Genomic DNA, 18,297 nt, shown 5'->3' with positions numbered 1-18,297 from the left:
CAGAGGCCTAGAACAACTAGAAGAGATTAAATGTCTTTAATAATGCTTGGATTATGCAGGGGATTATGAGTCATGATCTTAATTTCAAGCTAGTTTTATACCCCTTGTTGAAATGATTAATGGATGATTTTCTTTCTCTTCTAATGTAGGAATCATGATTTTCTCTCTCTTCAAGTGTAGGAGTCGTCTTCATTTACTGTGCTGGATTCTACTACTGTAATGTGTGATTATGTGTTTGTACAAATAATCAATTCAATTCCTAAAAGTCTTTATAGGAAGGGAATGTATCAAAGATGCCATGTTAGTTTAGAAATTTAGATGCTTTATGCAACATTATTTTAGTATACAAATAAAAATGGATGTTTCGTTTAATTTCCATTTAAACTCAAAGTTTTAGATTATAGTATCTTGTGGCTGTAGAGAATAAAACAATCAATGTAAGTTGCAATTTATTATATAAAAGAACAGAAGACCAATCACCCATCACTGCCCAATATTTGATGAATCATATATGACAAACAGCAAATAGTCTAGGACCTCCCTAAAGCATATAAATCTCTGTATATGAGGCTACACAAGAGAAGCAGCTTGACTTAGTTTTGGTCCATATAGCCTTATCCTTTACTTTGGATCTACAAGACTTATTGTCTTTGGAGTATAACTAAACCAGTTCTATTTTTCAAGACTGAATCCACCAAAGCCTTATAGATTGTTGCATCATATATAATCCTATATACTTCCAAATTTAAGCAGAAGGGTTCCAACTGGGTGTCATTGGTCAAGCCATAGGAAGATTGTTTTCCCAAGTCGATCTAACCCAATTTAGAGCATCAACAATAATACTCTAAATGAAATTTTTAATTAAAAAAAAAAAGAGTATCCATTAGCTATTTGACAAGCTGGCAGACAGATTTTGAATCTAATAGACATGTATGCATAGAGCATTAACTCTTGTAACACTCATTCTTAAGACAAAGAGAGAATGTGAGAATGTGGCACAAAAGAATATATTGAATCGTGATAACTAAGGTTACCATGTATACGTGCAAGCAACAGAGAGAGATAAGCATTACAACTAGTAACTTAAACCCCAAAAAAAAGAATTGTGTAAAACAAATACTACAACATACAAAGTGCTCATAAATGCTGAAAAAACCAAGAGAAATGCTATGTCCATAATATTTTCAAAACACTTAAAAGACCAATAACAACTAACCACCAATAAACTTAAGTGGTAGTTTATTACGAGTTGTTATTGGTGAGACAAAAAAATAATTTCAATATTAGGTTCAAATTAAAACCAATACCAATTAACCACTTATGATTTTTTGTGAAAGTTTTTTGTTGTGAAAATGTTTTGTACGTAGCATTTCTCAAAAAAAGAATGATATTGGAAAGTATAGTAACATGGATTTTTGTGGGCCAAAAACAGAATACTATTGTTTTTCTTTGTGGCTTCTTTTGCTAATCGCTTCAGGCCTTTTGCACATCAATTCATCAGCAACATCTTTGGGGTGACATTCAACACTTAACATATGCTTCTAAAAATTATCTTTTTCCCAGTTATCCTCCGAGTAAGTAATGTTCCTCTGTACAATAGGGAAAAATGCTCATATATCCCCTAAACTTTCAACCATTGGCCAAAACACCCCCCTAAACTTTTATATTGGCCAATTTACTCCTCAAAGCCCATTTCTTTAAAGCCACAAAAGCTAATGCTAGTAGCTTGCTTTTATCTGCCTATGACCAAATATTAAGAATTTATCAAAAAACAAAAGACTGTTTTACAACAGGTGTTGTGGGGTGCCTAACACCTTCCCCACACATTACTAGACTTTCGAACCAAGAATCAAGATTTTTTATCATCCAGTTAGATTTGGAAAAAATTGACTTTTTCATAACCTAAGATTGGTAATAAAATCAAACAGAATCAAATGACTAATCACACCTTAGTAAAAACCTAATGATTGGTGGCGACTTCAAAAACTTGTGACAATTTAAAGATGACTCATTAGTCATAGGAGAGCATGCACCCAAGCTCGCAAACCCCCCTCTAGGGAGGGGCATGCACGTCGCTATTTCTGGGTGGTCGACAACCGTGAGGTATCAACACAGCCAATAGGAATATGACACATCATTTAATTTAAATTAGACTAAAAATATGACACATCATAATCACCTATGGTCGAGACTGGTTTCATGCAAGTGTCCTTTATTGTTAAACCTTATTTCTTTGATATCTTTTAATCTAGTGGTCTGATTAATGCTCATGAATTGTCATTTTGATCGTTATGACCTCAAGATTTTTTTATAAGTATTTGGAGATCAAAAGGTCAAAATTACAGTCTTGCCTTGGAGATGTTAAATGGTGATTATATGCAAGGTAATGCAAGTGGGGTTAAATGTGAGACACAAAATGGGGTATCAAAAGTTCAGCCTTCAATCAAATTTAAATTGAATTCAGCGAAAGAATAAGATTACCAATACCAATAAAGCAGAAAATCTAAGCAAGAGAAAGATATGATTGTTGATTGAAGGCAGAATATGAAATTAAAAAAAGTCATTTAAGTGTACCTTAAATTGACAAAAAACCGAAAACTAATATAAATAATAACTAGTCGCTAACCCGTGCGATGCACGGGGTTCTTTAAAAAAAAATAATAATAATATTGTAATTATCATTTGCTGCACTAAATCAGAATGTCTCAAGACTGACTAATCAAATAATAAAACTAAATGGAGAAGACCCAAGCATAACATAAAATCTTCACTAATTCAAATAATAAACATTGTCAAACCTAGTAAACAATGTGCTTGTGCCCAATAAAAAATTATAAAGATAAATAAGGGATAAAGAAATCCTGTATATCATCTCCATAAAAATACATACATGCTAAAAAGATTAATACCACTACCATAGGTCCATTGGCAATGAAGTTATTTTCATAGTTACATATATATTGTTAATAAACAAATAATCAAATTGCAATAATAATCACAATCTTATTTTCATAATAAATAAATAGAATATAGTTACCAATGTCAAATTTTTTTACTAAGACTCAAAAAGAGTAGAGAAAGAACATAATACAACAAATCTGCATTATATAGAAGAGTACATCATATATTTATTCAACATAAAACATTGAGTTTTATAAATCTTCCTTGCTTGCTCACATTCCCAACGACGTCCCTTGTGCTAAGATACCATAGATATTGCCTTTTCAAAATCATGAAAAGACTTTGCCAATAAAGCCTTCTCCATGTCAAACCCTTTTGTTTTGTCTTGAAATAGTTCCTAGAAAACAGCTGCTTTACCCAAGTTAGGGGCTTTGAGAACAAAAGAAGAATTATAGTATTTGAGAAAGTGCGATAACCACAATATATTGGTGTTATTTTCATATATAACAGATAACGAAATGTGGAAACACCATTACTAAACAAAACCTGTTCTTTAGACTCAGAAAGTATCATTAACAGGCAATTCTGTCAACTTCTTCTCTCTTTTCTTAAGGGAAAAAAAAATTGCTTTTCACCTACCATAGGCAAAAGAACCATAATCCAAAGCTCTACCCAAAATACAATTTAGGATAGTTAAGGACAACCAATATGAGAATCAACTTTAAAATAATTAAATAAGAAATAAAGACCACCATAGCTCAAATTTTAAAGTAGCTTTCCTCACAGACACATGCACAAGAAATCACTATATCAAACACATAAAGAAACCCAAATGGGATTTCAAGAAAAATAAGACTACCCAGATTTAAACTAACCTCAAATGTATCAAAATCATCATTATTGATAACAGTGAAACTCACCTCTCAGGACTGGGAATCTAAAGCAAGCAACTTCGTTCAGACAAAAAGTACATCTCTCAATAATGTGGATCTTTTTTTAGGTGAGGAATGAACTATGTGCCTTCCTTATCTTGACGTTTGTCAAGAAAACCATATTGGGTGAAATGGGTTGGTATCAGATTTGTCGGTTTTGTGAAAAAGTTCAGCTAAATTTAGCTAAGGAATTAAATCATTTTTACCTTTAACATAAGCTTCTCAGCGAGTTTTATGTGTGTGGATATAGTTAAGTATCTTTTTGAGGAAAGAGTGAGATAAGAGAATATAAATACATGTACATTTATGAAAATTAATAAAAGGTGAAAACTTTTTGTGTGTGTGCAAGTGCTGCCATTGCTATTTTGCTAAGATTCCAAGTAGTGTGTAATGGGCTTAGCTTTGATTGAAAGTTATGCTCATGCCTGCCAAATCTTTCTAACCTAGGACTTTGATTTTGATGATGTTTTAAAAAAAAGTTGAAGATTGAAGATACTAAGTAGACATTAAACATAAGTTATTCCCAATTAAAAAATTAAGTATAAGTTATTATACTTAAATGGCGGCCAACACAATTCAAAGCATACCACATCAATGATTATGTTTGTTCAACATTAAAACAATGCTAGAATGGAGGGGTATAAAACATTTGAAGCAAAATAGACAGAAGATTGAAAGCAATCACCAACCTTATTAGATCTTAGAATATCTATCAGTCCACCAATGAGCTTCTAATCAATGGCCATGTGATAAGGAGAAGACCTTGTAGCCTCCTCTAAGTCAAATGGATTGTCTATGCACGTGGCAGCTGTAAGCGGTGTATTCTCTCCAGCTTCTGCCAAGTACTTTGTCAACATGTTTGCACCATATTCCCAGCCAACGACCATCAATGTAATCCATGGCCTTGCCTTATTGATGAACTATATAGCTGTGGAGATATCATCACTGTCAGCAGCGGTAAATAATCTACAGAAAATAGAATAGTAAAGAAGCTCCCACCATCAACACATTCAAAAGAAACCTGTATTAGACGATTCTCTTGTCCATGAACCTCCCATGCCCACACCACTGAATTTTTAAAAAAATATATATTAAAAAACTGGTCAGTCCTAATTCACCCCACACATCTGGAATGCGATCCCTCATTGCTTGATGTGGTGCAATGAAAAACCATGCGAAGAAAAAGTCAGTAATAGGAACGAATCTTAGCTTCCATGGTTATACCAAAATTTAAAAAACAAACCTTACCATAACTAACAAATAAATTTTTTACATAAACAGCAAAGACAAAGTTGCAGAAGGAGGACATTGGAAAAGAAGCTGGGGTTTGCAACCAAACAAAGAATCAAACAAAACCCCTCAAAAATCTAGATGCTGCTCTTAAAGAAGATTCTTCTAAAATTTATTTTTTCTTTTAAAAAAAAAAGCAAGGTGTACAAATGACATTTTTTTGGCATGGTGTGTGTTACTGTGTTGTATATTTGTATTGTTTTCTATGCTAATGATTTAGTAGATCTGTGTTGAAAGAAATTGTTGGACGTTGATGAATAGTAGTCAAATTCTGTGGTCCTTACCACGTTGTTAAAAGAAGCTCAAAATGGCAGAAAAGAAAAAAGTTCACAATGTGGACTTTTAGCCACTCTATAACTCCTTTTCTTTTCTTTTCTTTTTTCTCTGTTACTTTTTTTTTTTTTTTTTTGGTTCTAAATTGATGAATTAGAGAGAATATGGTATTATTTGAGTTCAATATAGGCTTCTAAATATGTTCAAGTTATTTTGGATTTGAATTGTAACATGGAACTAATAAACTACTTCTACTACTACTTTGGGCTTGGCTTTTTCTCAAACACCTTCTATATGTAAAGCAGCAAATAGGTTTAAGTCTCTACCAAGTGAGCAAAAACAACCTTACCATGTGGCTGAGGACCATTCTAAGTAGTTGGAAGTAAACAGAAGTAAACAAACCAAAATTGATGGCCTTTTTGTAAAAGAACCAAGATGCAAACTAACACTAAAGTTGACATTCATCCGGTATTAATGTGTGTGTGTGTATATATATATTATCACAGACCACACATTATCAATTTATCATCAATAATAAGATCAAATTCAAAATCCCAAAATCAAGGCCTTCAGAATAGAAAGGAACCTGAATACCTAATTTCCCACACAACAGTAGCTACTTCATTAACTGAGTCAAAGACAACAACCCAAACTATCCAAACCCCAATTTTGGTTCAAAAATGAGATGGAAAAATAAATTTCCACCTCAAATCACCAAAACCTATAAAAAAAATAAAAAATAAACAAATAAATAAACACCCTTTTAATGCCAGCAAACCAAAGGCCAACCATTCAACCACAGCAACCAAAAACACCAAAGCAGAACAACCACAAAAAAAAATTCCATGAACAATTGAAGCAGAGAGAGAACGGTATATAGGAAGTAATAACTGGGTAGATAGATTTTCAATTGAAGAGCAAATCAGAATTCTTACCTCAACAAATATGGTGAAAAAATTCAAAAACCCAAACCAAACAAACCCTAACTCACACACAGAGAGAAATTTACAGAGTTATACCTCTTCGATATGAGCGAAGCAGCTGAGGAGGTAATTCTCTTAATCCTTTTAGGGTATTTGACATCCAAAGCTTTTTCCAGCGAACATCAGTTTATGGTTGGCATATCAGTGAGTTGGGTTGCAAGATGGTAGGCAGATTCAACGGAGAATTTTCCATTGAGGTTCGGTAACCGTATAAGCTTGTATGGTCTTGGAGTGGGAGGATAGGGAGAGGAGATTTTGCGATTTGGGGGAAGGAAAAAAAGTGGAGAAGAGATGTGTTTTGAGTTTTCGATTTTCAGAGTTGGGGAGAATAGTTATAGGGTTTGGTTTTCAGAATTGGGGAGAAATTTTAGCTGAAATTTTCGGGTATGAATGAGAGGTAGAAGCGTTACCCAATACGTTTTAGTATTTTATTTATTTATTTTTAGTTAAAAATATATTTTTTTAATAATGCTGACGTGTAAAATTGTGGAGAAGACAAAGGCTTTGGTTTTATATATATATATAGATAATAATAATATATATATATATGAAAAAATAGAATAAATATAATTAGTACTTGTTTGATTCGAGGAAAAAACGCCCATATAGCAAACAATGACCCGTTTGGTAATGTTGTTCTAGTAACGTTATTTAAGTATTGTGGAAATATGTATTATGTTATTTAAACAATGAAAATTGTTATTTAAACAACACAACCAAACAGGCCTAATTGCTTATTTTCCTTTGGTGGTGTTGACTTGGCTTTACTGCTGTTAGCTCTGATATCCCCTTAAATAGCACCGAATTCGGATTATAATATAGAGAATTTCAGTTGTTTAAAGTTAGAGTTTGGCTTACCTCCAGTACTTTTTTAACTAGACATGTCATTTTGTTTTAAATATACAATAGTAGGTGGTAGTGAGTTTTAATCTCCACCTTTTATATAGTTAACGAGTAATATGGTAATTTCTCATTAAAACAAAAGGAGATTCATTTTTAAAAAGTACACGAAAACACTATTTTGGTCCCTACATTTTAAGGTCACGGTCAATTTGATCTCTACATTTTGATAGCAATCAATTTGTTATTTTCAACATACAGTTAATTTAGTCCTTATTGTTAACTCATTAATGAAAAATGCTTACATGGCAAACAATTTGCCTTGTTGACGTACATGTGGCTAACATAATAATATAAAATCAATTAATTAAACATTAAAAAATCCACATAAGAATTTTAATAATAAAATAAATCCATGTTAGGCACAAAATTTCTGAAAAGATTAATTAAAATATATATAATGAATTAAAAATATCCTCAGTTTCTTTTATTTTCTTTAGAATTCTTGCACTTTCTTATTTCCCAAACACAATACCCAACACCCAGCAACACCACAATATGAAATCAAATCTCAATACCGAGTGTCTAGCCAAAAAAATCCCAATACCAAGCACTTCAATGTACTGACCCATTGAATCGATCCCATGCTCCGCGTACACCACCTCCCAAAACTCCGCATGTATTTGGTTCCCACACTGGCCTCCCTAGATGTGAAGAATCTCATGCATTTTCACCTTCTTTTTTGTGAATTGTTTTTCTTGGGAAGGTGACAAAAAATTGGGAGGGAAAATTTGAAAAGTGTTAGAGAGTTTGTCAGTGTTTGTGATTAGGAATTTAGGAGTTTATAGTGAGGGGTTCAGCCTTTGGTAGTTTTGATATTGATGGTGGTTGTTGGTGGTCAAATCTGTGGTGGTTTTGATAGTTGTATGACAATTATGTGGCTGCTAAGAAAATAGATTAAAAGAAAAGAATTGAAGAGATAATTGAGTCTTGATATTTGATAAATTATTGATTGGTTTAAGTTAGATTGCTGTGTTCTGGGTATTGTGCTTAGAAACAAAAGCTAAGAAAGTGCAAGAATTCAAAAAGAAAATAAAAGAAATTGAGATTTTTTTAAAAAAAAAATCATTTTCTTTATTTTTTTTCTTTTAATTAATCCTTTTAGAATTTTTTTTTTTTTTTTTTTTGTCTGACATGAATTTCTTTTATTATTAAAGTGGCTTTTTTAATATTTGATTATTTGATTTTATATTATTATGTTAGCCATATGTGTGCCAACAAGGTAAACCGTTTGTCAAATAAACATTTTTCGTTATGAGCTAACAATAGGAACTAAATTGATTACTATCAAAATGTAGGGACTAAATGAACCGTGACCCCAAAATGTAGAGATCAAAATGATGTTTTCGCCTAAAAAGTACTAAAAGTAAGCTAAACCCTCATAGTTAAACTTTGCCGCCATATGCAAATTCATCAAGATCAAACCCCCCTTTATTCCCAAGTTTAATAATGAGTTTGATACTTTTGGCAATTTTCAATAGAAATATCTTAACCTCAAATGCTCTCATGTGAAACTTTTGAATTTAAAATAAATAAAGCAAGAGTCATCACATTCAAATCTAAATCCAGTTTCCATTATTTTGGGAATAACAAAAATCGAAAATAAAAATTGTTTGATTACTACAATAATTGGTTGCAGGTGCTGTTGTCGATATGCTCACTACTGACAGATCCAAACCCGGACGATCCTCTTGTCCCCGAGATTGCTCATATGTACAAGACCGACAAAGCCAAGTGTGAGACTACTGCTCGAGCTTGGATTGAGAAATATGCGAGCTCTTGATTTGATTTCAGTTTAGGGAACCTATAGGTTGAGTGAAGTGAGTTTAAGATGGGTTCTCTAGTAATTTTTTATAAATGCAAGTGGATTAAGGTTTTGTACTAAAATTTTGAATGCTGTTTAGGTTTATAGATATTCGTCAGTTTATTATTTTGTAGAGCTTCTTTGGCAGATTTACAGGCAATCCAAGATATTCTGTCACTATATGAACAAGCTTCGGGTCAAAAGCTAAACCGGGAGAAGACAACCATCTTTTTTAGCAAGGCAGTGAATGAAAACATGAAGGCTCAAATTTCAGATTTTTTACAAGTACCAGAGGTGAAAGAGTATGAGAAGTACCTTGGCTTGCCGGCGGTGGTGGGAAGGAATAGGAAAGCAAGTCTAAATTTCATCAAAGAAAGAGTGTAGAGCAAACTTCAAGGGTGGAAGGAAAAGCTATTGTCCCAGGCGGGTAGAGAGATTTTACTCAAAGCAGTGGTGCAAGCGATTCCTACATTCACAATGGGTTGCTTCAAATTACCGACGGGCCTTTGTCATGAAATTGAGGCATTAATCCGAAAATTCTTTTGGGGACAAAAGGGTGAGCAATGGAAAATACATTGGAAAAGATGGGAGGTTCTATGCCAGTCTAAATCAGAAGGAGGGTTAGGCTTCAAAGACTTGGAAAAATTCAATGATGCAATGTTGGCAAAACAAGTGTGGAAACTATTGAAGGACCAATCCTCTCTTTTGTATCGGGTCTTTAAAGCGAAGTATTTTCCCAAGGGATCCATTTTTGAAGCCTCAGCAGCCACGGGTTCTTATGCTTGGCAGAGTATCCTTAAGTCAAGAAAGGTGATTTTGATGGGCATGAGATGGAGAATAGGAGATGGGAAGAGCATAGATATATATGGAGAAAACTGGCTGCCAGGGAAGGGGTCTGCCAGGATTGTTTCTCCTCAGGTAGCGGCATTAAAAGGATCTCAGGTGACTGCACTAATAAATCCAAATACTCAGTCTTGGAATATTAATCTGCTCAACCAGCATTTTTTGAGTTTTGAGGTTACCAGAATAAAAGCAATCCCACTGAGCTGGACTGAACAGGAAGACCGTCTCATTTGGCCCGATAGTCATGATGGGGAGTATTCGGTTAAGGCGGGGTACCAGACGTTGTGTAAGGAAGCAAACTCTAGCGCTGCATCAAGCTCAGATTCGTCGCACCGATCAGCTTTCTGGAAACGCCTCTGGAAGCTCCACGTTCCTAACAAAATAAAGTTTTTTCTTTGGAGAGTTTGTTCAAATGCGCTACCCACAAAGGATAATTTGAAGAGGAGAAAAATTCTTGAGGATGCGAGGTGCAGTGCCTGCCTTCTGGATCAGGAAACAACGTTCCATGCGTTGTGGAGTTGCGAGACACTGAAAGATATTTGGAACCCCTGTTTCAGCTGGGTCCGAACAGAGTGTCTTCATCTTCAGGACATGCAGGAATTAATAAATCTGGTCGGTCAGAGAGCAAAGGGACTGGAGCTATTTGGGGTGGTGGCTTGGTCTATCTGGACTCAAAGAAATAAGTTGAGGCTGAATGAGAAAGGGGTGCCGAGAGATAGGCTTTTTGAAACGGCTAGTAGGTACCTCTCGGATTTCCAATCAAAATTCCATGAGACTAAGGTGCACCAACGAAAGGAAAATACAAAGTGGATACCCCCAGGGGTCGGAATGTTTAAAGCAAATTATGATGGTGCGGTGTTCGCCGAGTCGGAGGAAGCAAGGATAGGAGTTATAGTTAGAGATAGTAAGGGGGACGTGATTGCTGCCTTAGCTGAAAAAATACCTTACCCGGGTTCAGTGGAGGTGCTGGAAGCTCTAGCTGCAAGAAGAGCAGCAAAATTTGTTGTGGAATTGGGATTATCGACTGCTGAACTTGAAGGAGATTCTGAGGTAGTTTGGAGGGCTTTGAAGGCAGCGGACGGGGCTCATTCAGCTTTGGGGGTGATTATCAAAGACACAATGTCTATTGTAGGTTCTCTAAGAACCTTTTCTTTCTCTCATACTAGGCGGCAGGGTAATTGTGCAGCCCATGCTTTAGCTAAGAGAGCAATTGTTTCTTTTCCTTTATTAGTCTGGATGGAGCATGTTCCAACAGATATTAGTCACGTAATTTCTAATTTTCCAGCATCTTAATAATAATACTTTGTTTTGACTCTCAAAAAAAAAAAAAAAGATATTCGTCATTTCTCTTTTACTACCTGAGTTCTATTGCATTTTGTTTTTGGTTGTCTACTATCAAATACAATTATTTGCTTTTTCATGCGGTGGTCCTTATCAGTTGTCACTAAAATAAAGAAAACTGCATTAGAAAAGACTTAAGAAGGAAAATTAGTCAATGTATGCATTTCCCTAGCCATGTCAGCTAAACAACCAGGCCTTATTTTTCGTTCATCTATATAAGAAGTAGCATAAAACTCAGCTTTGTTTACAAGCCCAAGCTGGTTATATTTTGGCTCTAGGATTCAACTTGTGGGATGATTTACAGCATTTCCCTCATCAATTCCCATACCCACGTGAAATAATTAGTGGAAGTGGTTGTAGCTGGATGTAAGGAGACGTGCTGATATAATAGCATGAGAAGCCACAATTTGTCAAATTTGGCTAAAAAGAATGCTGAGAGTTCAAGGAAACCAAGTAAGAACTGAGGAACAGATTATTAGACTATTTAAGGATGCAAATGGCGTCTTTCCTCAGAAATAAGTGTGGAGGGTTAAGCCACAACCATATCATAGGTATGAGTTATATTAACTACATGTTGCAAAAAAAAAAATATATATATATATATATATAGACACACAAACACACACAAATAGGTACATTGTAAAATGTTCGTTACAGTGTTACTTGATGATGTTGAAAATTTGTCACCAATGGGTCACACCGTGCTCGCGACTCAGAATCGAACCTGCACGACAAAAACGATCGAGAGAAAACCTTTAGAGAGCACCAGTATGGGGCCGGCCTAACACTCTCTGAAGATCAAGTCAGAATTCGTCCTTCCACTTTCTAAAGCGTTAGAGAGGGGTCAATTAATCTTACCTCGATTTGTGAGAATGTCGGCCCTTTTATAGTGGTGGAGAGGTGGCTCTTTACCTCCAGATCTTTCCAATGTGGGACTATAGTGGTGGAGAGTAGGCTTTTCTTCTAGAACTCCATATCTTTCCAATGTGGGACTCTGATACCAATCTTTTTAGGGCTTTACTTGGTCATTTCGGATTATGGGCCCTCAGCGATGGGCCTCCAAGGCGCGCAGGATCACCTCTACATAGGCCCAACAGTTTATATCCGTCAGGCCCATTAAGGTAGGCCCGTCAGGACTCATATTTCATCATCTTCAGTTGCCCCCTTCACCCCAATGATCCGTCCGCTTCTAGGTCAGAGAATCAATGGGGTGACGATCACAAAGTAAGGGCATGACGGGTATTTTAATGACGGAATGAGATCCATGAGGCTAAGAAAGTTTACACTAATTGTCGGATTCATGAAAGATAAGATGACGATTCCAGACGGATCAACCCGTCAGGAGAAGACTCATCAAGTTGATGGTTACATGAAGGGTTCAATTTGTTGAAGTGTACTGACAGGTTATCAGCATTTATTGAGCATGACACGTGTCAATCTCTAAGTGGCCGTTGTATAGGATCGAAGCGTCGCTTCGTCTTCCGTGCATCTCCTATATATATAAGGCGCCTTACTCCCATTTTCACAATTTTTACCCTGAAAACGACTGTCAGAGCGAAACCGTCAACCTTGTCAGAGCACCCCGTCGTGGTCGAGAATCTACCGATTATAACAACCGTCACCCCTAATCCGCCAAGTGTGGTAAGTACTTCAATACATTATCAAGTACATTTCCGTCCATGCATTGTTGTTAGGCTTATTATACCCGTTAGTGATTACAAACCCGTCAGTCTTAGGTTTTATCGTCAATTGTAGGAAATGTCTAGTGCGTCAAGTAACCAGTCGGTGGTTCGTGACGGGACGGAATACGAGAGTGTATACCCGTCTGGTCATAAGGACCAAGAGAGTCCCGGCGAAGATAGGAGTCCGTCCGCCTCCTCTTCGTCCTCTACAGATGAGGATGTGGAGATAGTTGAAGTAGATGGTTCTGATGACGACGGGAATCAGGCACTGGAGTCCGTTGTAGGTGCTGATGGACTGAGGAAGTTCATCATGTTGCCAGAGTGGACAGTGCATAAGTTCACATCCGTCATCAGGGAGAAACATTTCAGCACTTTTAGAATTAACTTCCAAATACCGGACTACGTTTCCATCCGTCTGCCCCATGTGTCGGAGAAGTGTTACTATGAAGGGGTAGAGAGTGTCGGGATATACGAGCAGGCGTTGAAGGCAGGACTTCGGTTCCCGCTCTCTACACTTCATAGGGAACTTTTACATTACCTAGGGCTGTCCGTCACACAGATATCCCCTAACGCCTGGAGAGTCTTCATAGCCATGGAGATTCTCTATGGTGCATGGTCGAACGGAGAGAGGAGACTGACGGTACGTGAATTTCTTCACAACTACCGTCCAGATGAGATCTCTGGGTCAAGGAGGATGTATAGCTTTGCTAGTCGGAGCCCCTTGTTGAAGGTGATCTTTGAGACCCCAGACTCAAATAGAGACTGGAAGAGTCGTTACTTCTTCCTGGAGGGTAGCAGATGGATGAACCATCCAGGGGAGACGGAGTACCTGCCCGTTGACACAACCTGGGCAGTGATAAACCAATTGCGTATGCACCCGTCTTAGTTTTGTTCTGCTTTTCATATCCGTCCATTTTTATGTGTATATTCTGATCGTCTTTCTTTGTAGGTAGACGGCGCCCGCAAGTTAGCCTTGAGGAGTTCAGTTTCCTTGAAGAGATTTGCAGAAAAACTAAGCCGGAAGAAAGGACCTGGGCCAAGTTAGTGAATCCAAAAACAATACATTGGTATTGTGACGGTCCAGAACCTACTCGCGAGGCCATTGCATACGACGAAAGAATACACAAACGTGAGTCTGTCAACTTTCACTCTTGAACTTAGCTTTTAATGAGTAAAAATCTTAATCCGTCCTGTATTTGCAGAAATGGACGACGCCAAGAGAAGGGCGATGATAAAATCACTAGCCGTCGAGCAAAAGAAGACGGGTGAAGTTGTTGTTCCTAAGATGCCGGGGTCGTCGGCTAAGAGGAAGCAGCCGCCAAAGTCTGACCGTCCATACAAGCAGCCAAAGGTTTCCTTGGAACCTGTTGTGGGCTTGATGGCTGAAGGTATTAAGACCGTCACCCAAGCCAAACATGGAACCGGTAAGGGCTTAATGCATGCCCCACCCGTCAACGAGGAGAAGCCCCCTTCCCTTCTCCGTGACGACTCGAAATATGCCTTGGAGAAACTTTCGTCGATAATTTCCGCAGAGGATTACGAGGATCTGGGGAATCATTCGACGGAGGCAATGGGGGAGACGGGTTTATTCGCTGTTGGACAGGTAACTGTTTTTCTTACCGGTTTACATCCGTCATTGTATGCCCGTCCACTCTTTGCTCTCAATCTTACACTTTGACTTTGCCTATTTCAGTCCTTAGTTATGATGAAGGGTTTGATGGATCGCTGCCTCAACCGTGAAGCGGCTCTGGAGCGTGTACGGACAAAGGCTGGGCAGACGGAGGAGGAGCTTAGCCAACTGTACAAGTGGAAGTCCAAAATGGAGCAGAAGTTTGAACTGTCTGAGAAGACCAGGCAAGAGTTCGAACAGAGGACGGAAGAAGCTGAGAAGGCCTTGAGGGGAAAGGAAGATGAAGTGAAGGACCTGAAGAAGAAGCTCCGTCAGGCCAAGGAAGATGCCGTCAACGAGTATCGCGACTCAGAGGCATTGTTGAAGGAGCTTGGGGGATCATTCCTTCAAGGCTTCGACGATGCACTCCGTCAGATAAAGAAGGCCTACCCAGAGCTGGACGTCTCCATGATATCCGTCAGCGACCAAGATCAGACATCTGCTTTGCCCGTCGCTTCAGACAACACGGAGGACCTCTTTGGAGACGAAGCAGCTCAGGGTGACGGAGAGTCCGCTATGCCGAAGGAGATTCCTGTTGCCGACGCCAAGAAAGTTGATTAAACCCTTGTAACTGTTGAGGAGGATCCGTCCCCTTTTTAAATATTTTTAGTACTTTGTAAACGGTTTGTTTTAAGTTTGCTATTGTATTGAACAATGTTTTTCTTTCATAATATGCTTCTTCATTATTTGTATCCGTTTAAGGATTTTCTCTCCGTCTCCTTGCATATTAAGCGTTAATTTGGACAAACTGTTCTGTTTATCCGTCCACTCAAAAAGTTTTCCTCAACTTTAATCGGACCCGTCTATGACGTATACGATATACTATCCGTCCATTTTTATGGATAGTTTTTTATCAAGTCGATGGTCCGTTCACCTTGTGGTGGTTATACCGTCCACTTTATGGACTTATTAAATTATTCACCGTTTAGGTGATCCGTCCACTTTGTGGAGGCTATACCGTCCACTTTATGTACGTATATAATTTATACAACGTTTTGTGCGATCCGTCCACTTTGTGGAGGCCGTACCGTCCACCTTATGGACTTGTATAATTCTCACCGTTTTGGTGATCCGTCCACTTTGTGGAGGCTATACCGTCCACTTTATGGACTTGTATAATTCTCAGCGTTTTGGTGATCCGTCCACTTTGTGGAGGCTATACCGTCCACTTTATGGACTTGTATAATTCTCACCGTTTTGGTGATCCGTCCACTTTGTGGAGGCTATACTGTCCACTTTATGAACTTGTAGAATTACTCACCGTTTTGGTGATCCGTTCACTTTGTGGGTGAAACACCGTCCAATTTATGGACGTGTATAATTTTCACTGTTTTGGTGATCCGTCCACTTTGTGGACGTAGGATTATTCAACATTTTGGGTGATCCGTCCACTTTACGGACTCGTAGAATTACTCTTCGTTTTGTTGATCCGTCCACTTTGTGGACCGTCCAACTTATGGACTTGTAACTAGCATTCGTTAACTTTGAGGACAATTGTAATGACATCCATGTAGAAGAAGATCATAGTTGTATCTAATTATAGAGATGCGTAAAGGAAAAGTGCCTGCCCCCTTGGGCTTAAAAAAAAAGGCACGACAAGATTGTAGCAAGAGAAACACAGTTTAAAGAAAAAACTTATAAATAGTTATAATAAAAGCCGAATGGAAAATTGGTTGCCGTTCGCCGTGTTACTATCACTGGTAGTATTTCCTCAAATGCTCAGCATTCCATGGATGCGGTAGCTTCTCCCCCTCTGTAGTCTCCAGGTGGTATGTTCCTTTCCTTTTCCATGCCGTGACTCTGTAAGGTCCTTCCCAGTTGGGGCCGAGTTTTCCCTGTGTAGGATCTCTAGCTGCACCCAGGACCCTCCTAAGTACCAGGTCTCCTACTTGGAAGTCTCTGTGTCGGACCCGGGAATTGTAATGTCTGGCCATGCGATCCTGGTATCTTGCGATCCTTTGCTCCGCCACCGACCTTACCTCATCTATCAGGTCCAGCTGTAGCCTAATAGATTCGTCGTTCCTGCTTTCGTCATGGTTGTGAACCCTGTAACTTGTGAGGCCAACTTCTGCGGGGATGACCGCCTCACTCCCGTATGTCAGTCGGAACGGCGTCTCTCCTGTCGGAGTCCTCGCCGTTGTCCTGTATGCCCATAGTATGCTCGGTAATTCTTCGGGCCATATTCCCTTTGCCCCCTCGAGCCGAGTCTTGATAATCTTTAGCAGGGATCGGTTCGTGACTTCAACCTGGCCATTGGCCTGAGGATGGGCGGGTGATGAGTAGTGGTTTTTTATTCCTAGCTGTGTGCAGAAATCCCGGAAGTGGCTGTTGTCGAACTGCCTCCCGTTATCCGAGACAAGGACTCTAGGAATACCAAACCTGCATACGATGCACCGCCAAACAAAACTTCTAATGTTCTTTTCTGTAATGGTGGCCAAGGCTTCCGCTTCTACCCATTTTGTGAAGTAGTCAATACCCACTACCAAGAACTTCAGCTGCCTTACCGCTGTTGGGAAAGGTCCCATGATATCCAGTCCCCACTGAGCGAACGGCCATGGAGCCGTGATAGGGGTCAGCTCCTCAGCTGGCTGTCCGATAAAATTGCTGAACCTCTGGCATTTGTCGCAGCTTTTAACGTAAGACTCGGCATCCTTCTGCATGGTTGGCCAGTAATACCCAGCCCGTACCAGTTTGTGCACCAACGACCGCGATCCAGAGTGGTTCCCGCATATTCCTTCGTGTACTTCCCTCATTACGTAGTCTGCCTCCTCAACCCCGAGGCATCTTAGGTAAGGGCGGGAGAAACCTCTCTTGTAAAGAATGTCTTTTATCAGGACGAATCTTGCAGCTTGGACTTTCAGCTTCCTCGCTGCATTCTTCTCTTGTGGCAGTAACCCGTCCTTCAAGTACGAAGTTATCTGGGTGGTCCAGTTTCTTTCAGTGCGTATCTCCTGCATATTGTCGGGGTCTATTAGTGGAAAGAGTTGAACAAAGGAAAGTACATTACCCGGCGTCGTCACATTTTCTGCTGAGGCGGCTTTGGCTAGCCGATCGGCGAGCTCATTTTCTCCCCTTGGGATTTGGACGACCGTCGCTTTTAACCCGTTAACTCTTGCCCTCACTTGATCAAGATATCTCTTCAACCTTTCCCCCTTGCATTCGTAGTCTCCGTTTACTTGATTGGTCACGACCTGAGAGTCGCAATGGACGGCTACACTTTCAGCTCCGGCGGCCTTGGCTAGGTCAAGTCCTGCCGCCACCGCTTCGTATTCTGCTTCATTGTTGGTAATTGGGAAGTCGAGACGGACCATACATTCGATCTTGTCTCCTTCTGGTGACAACAACACTATGCCGGCCCCTCCAATTCGCCGATTGGATGACCCGTCGGTGTAGATGCTCCACTTGGGGGGTTCTTCTGCCCCCTTGTCCTCGTCACGCGTAAACTCTGCTATGAAGTCTGCTACAGCTTGTCCTTTAATGGCCACACGCGGACGGTACTTGATATCAAACTCACTCAATTCTATTGCCCACAGCGTCAGTCGACCTGCGGCTTCAGGACTACTCAGTGCCCTTCGCAAGGGCTTGTCGGTCATTACGTTCACGGTATGGGCTTGAAAGTAAGGTTTGAGCTTGCGAGCCGCTGTTATCAATGCGAAAGCGAGTTTCTCCATAGGTTGGT

The 18,297-nt window shown here is 39.0% G+C and overlaps 1 long non-coding RNA gene across 2 annotated transcripts; it reads right to left on the bottom strand.

Moving 5' to 3' along the window:
- Positions 1-3,042: 3,042 nt before the first annotated feature.
- LOC115986423 lies at positions 3,043-6,806 on the bottom strand. Of its 2 annotated transcripts, none has more exons than XR_004090740.1 (4): positions 6,416-6,806; positions 4,833-4,901; positions 4,523-4,761; positions 3,043-3,298 (listed from the first exon to the last, which is right to left on the bottom strand). It is a non-coding gene; the product is annotated as an uncharacterized LOC115986423 (long non-coding RNA). The 2 variants fall into 2 exon arrangements; XR_004090741.1 differs by having other exon boundaries at positions 4,855-4,901; positions 6,416-6,804.
- Between the last annotated feature and the right edge of the window lie 11,491 nt (positions 6,807-18,297).

Source organism: Quercus lobata, chromosome 4 (genome assembly GCF_001633185.2).
Source record: "Quercus lobata isolate SW786 chromosome 4, ValleyOak3.0 Primary Assembly, whole genome shotgun sequence".
Lineage (NCBI taxonomy): Eukaryota > Viridiplantae > Streptophyta > Magnoliopsida > Fagales > Fagaceae > Quercus > Quercus lobata.
This window is presented reverse-complemented; position numbering and strand designations above follow the sequence as displayed.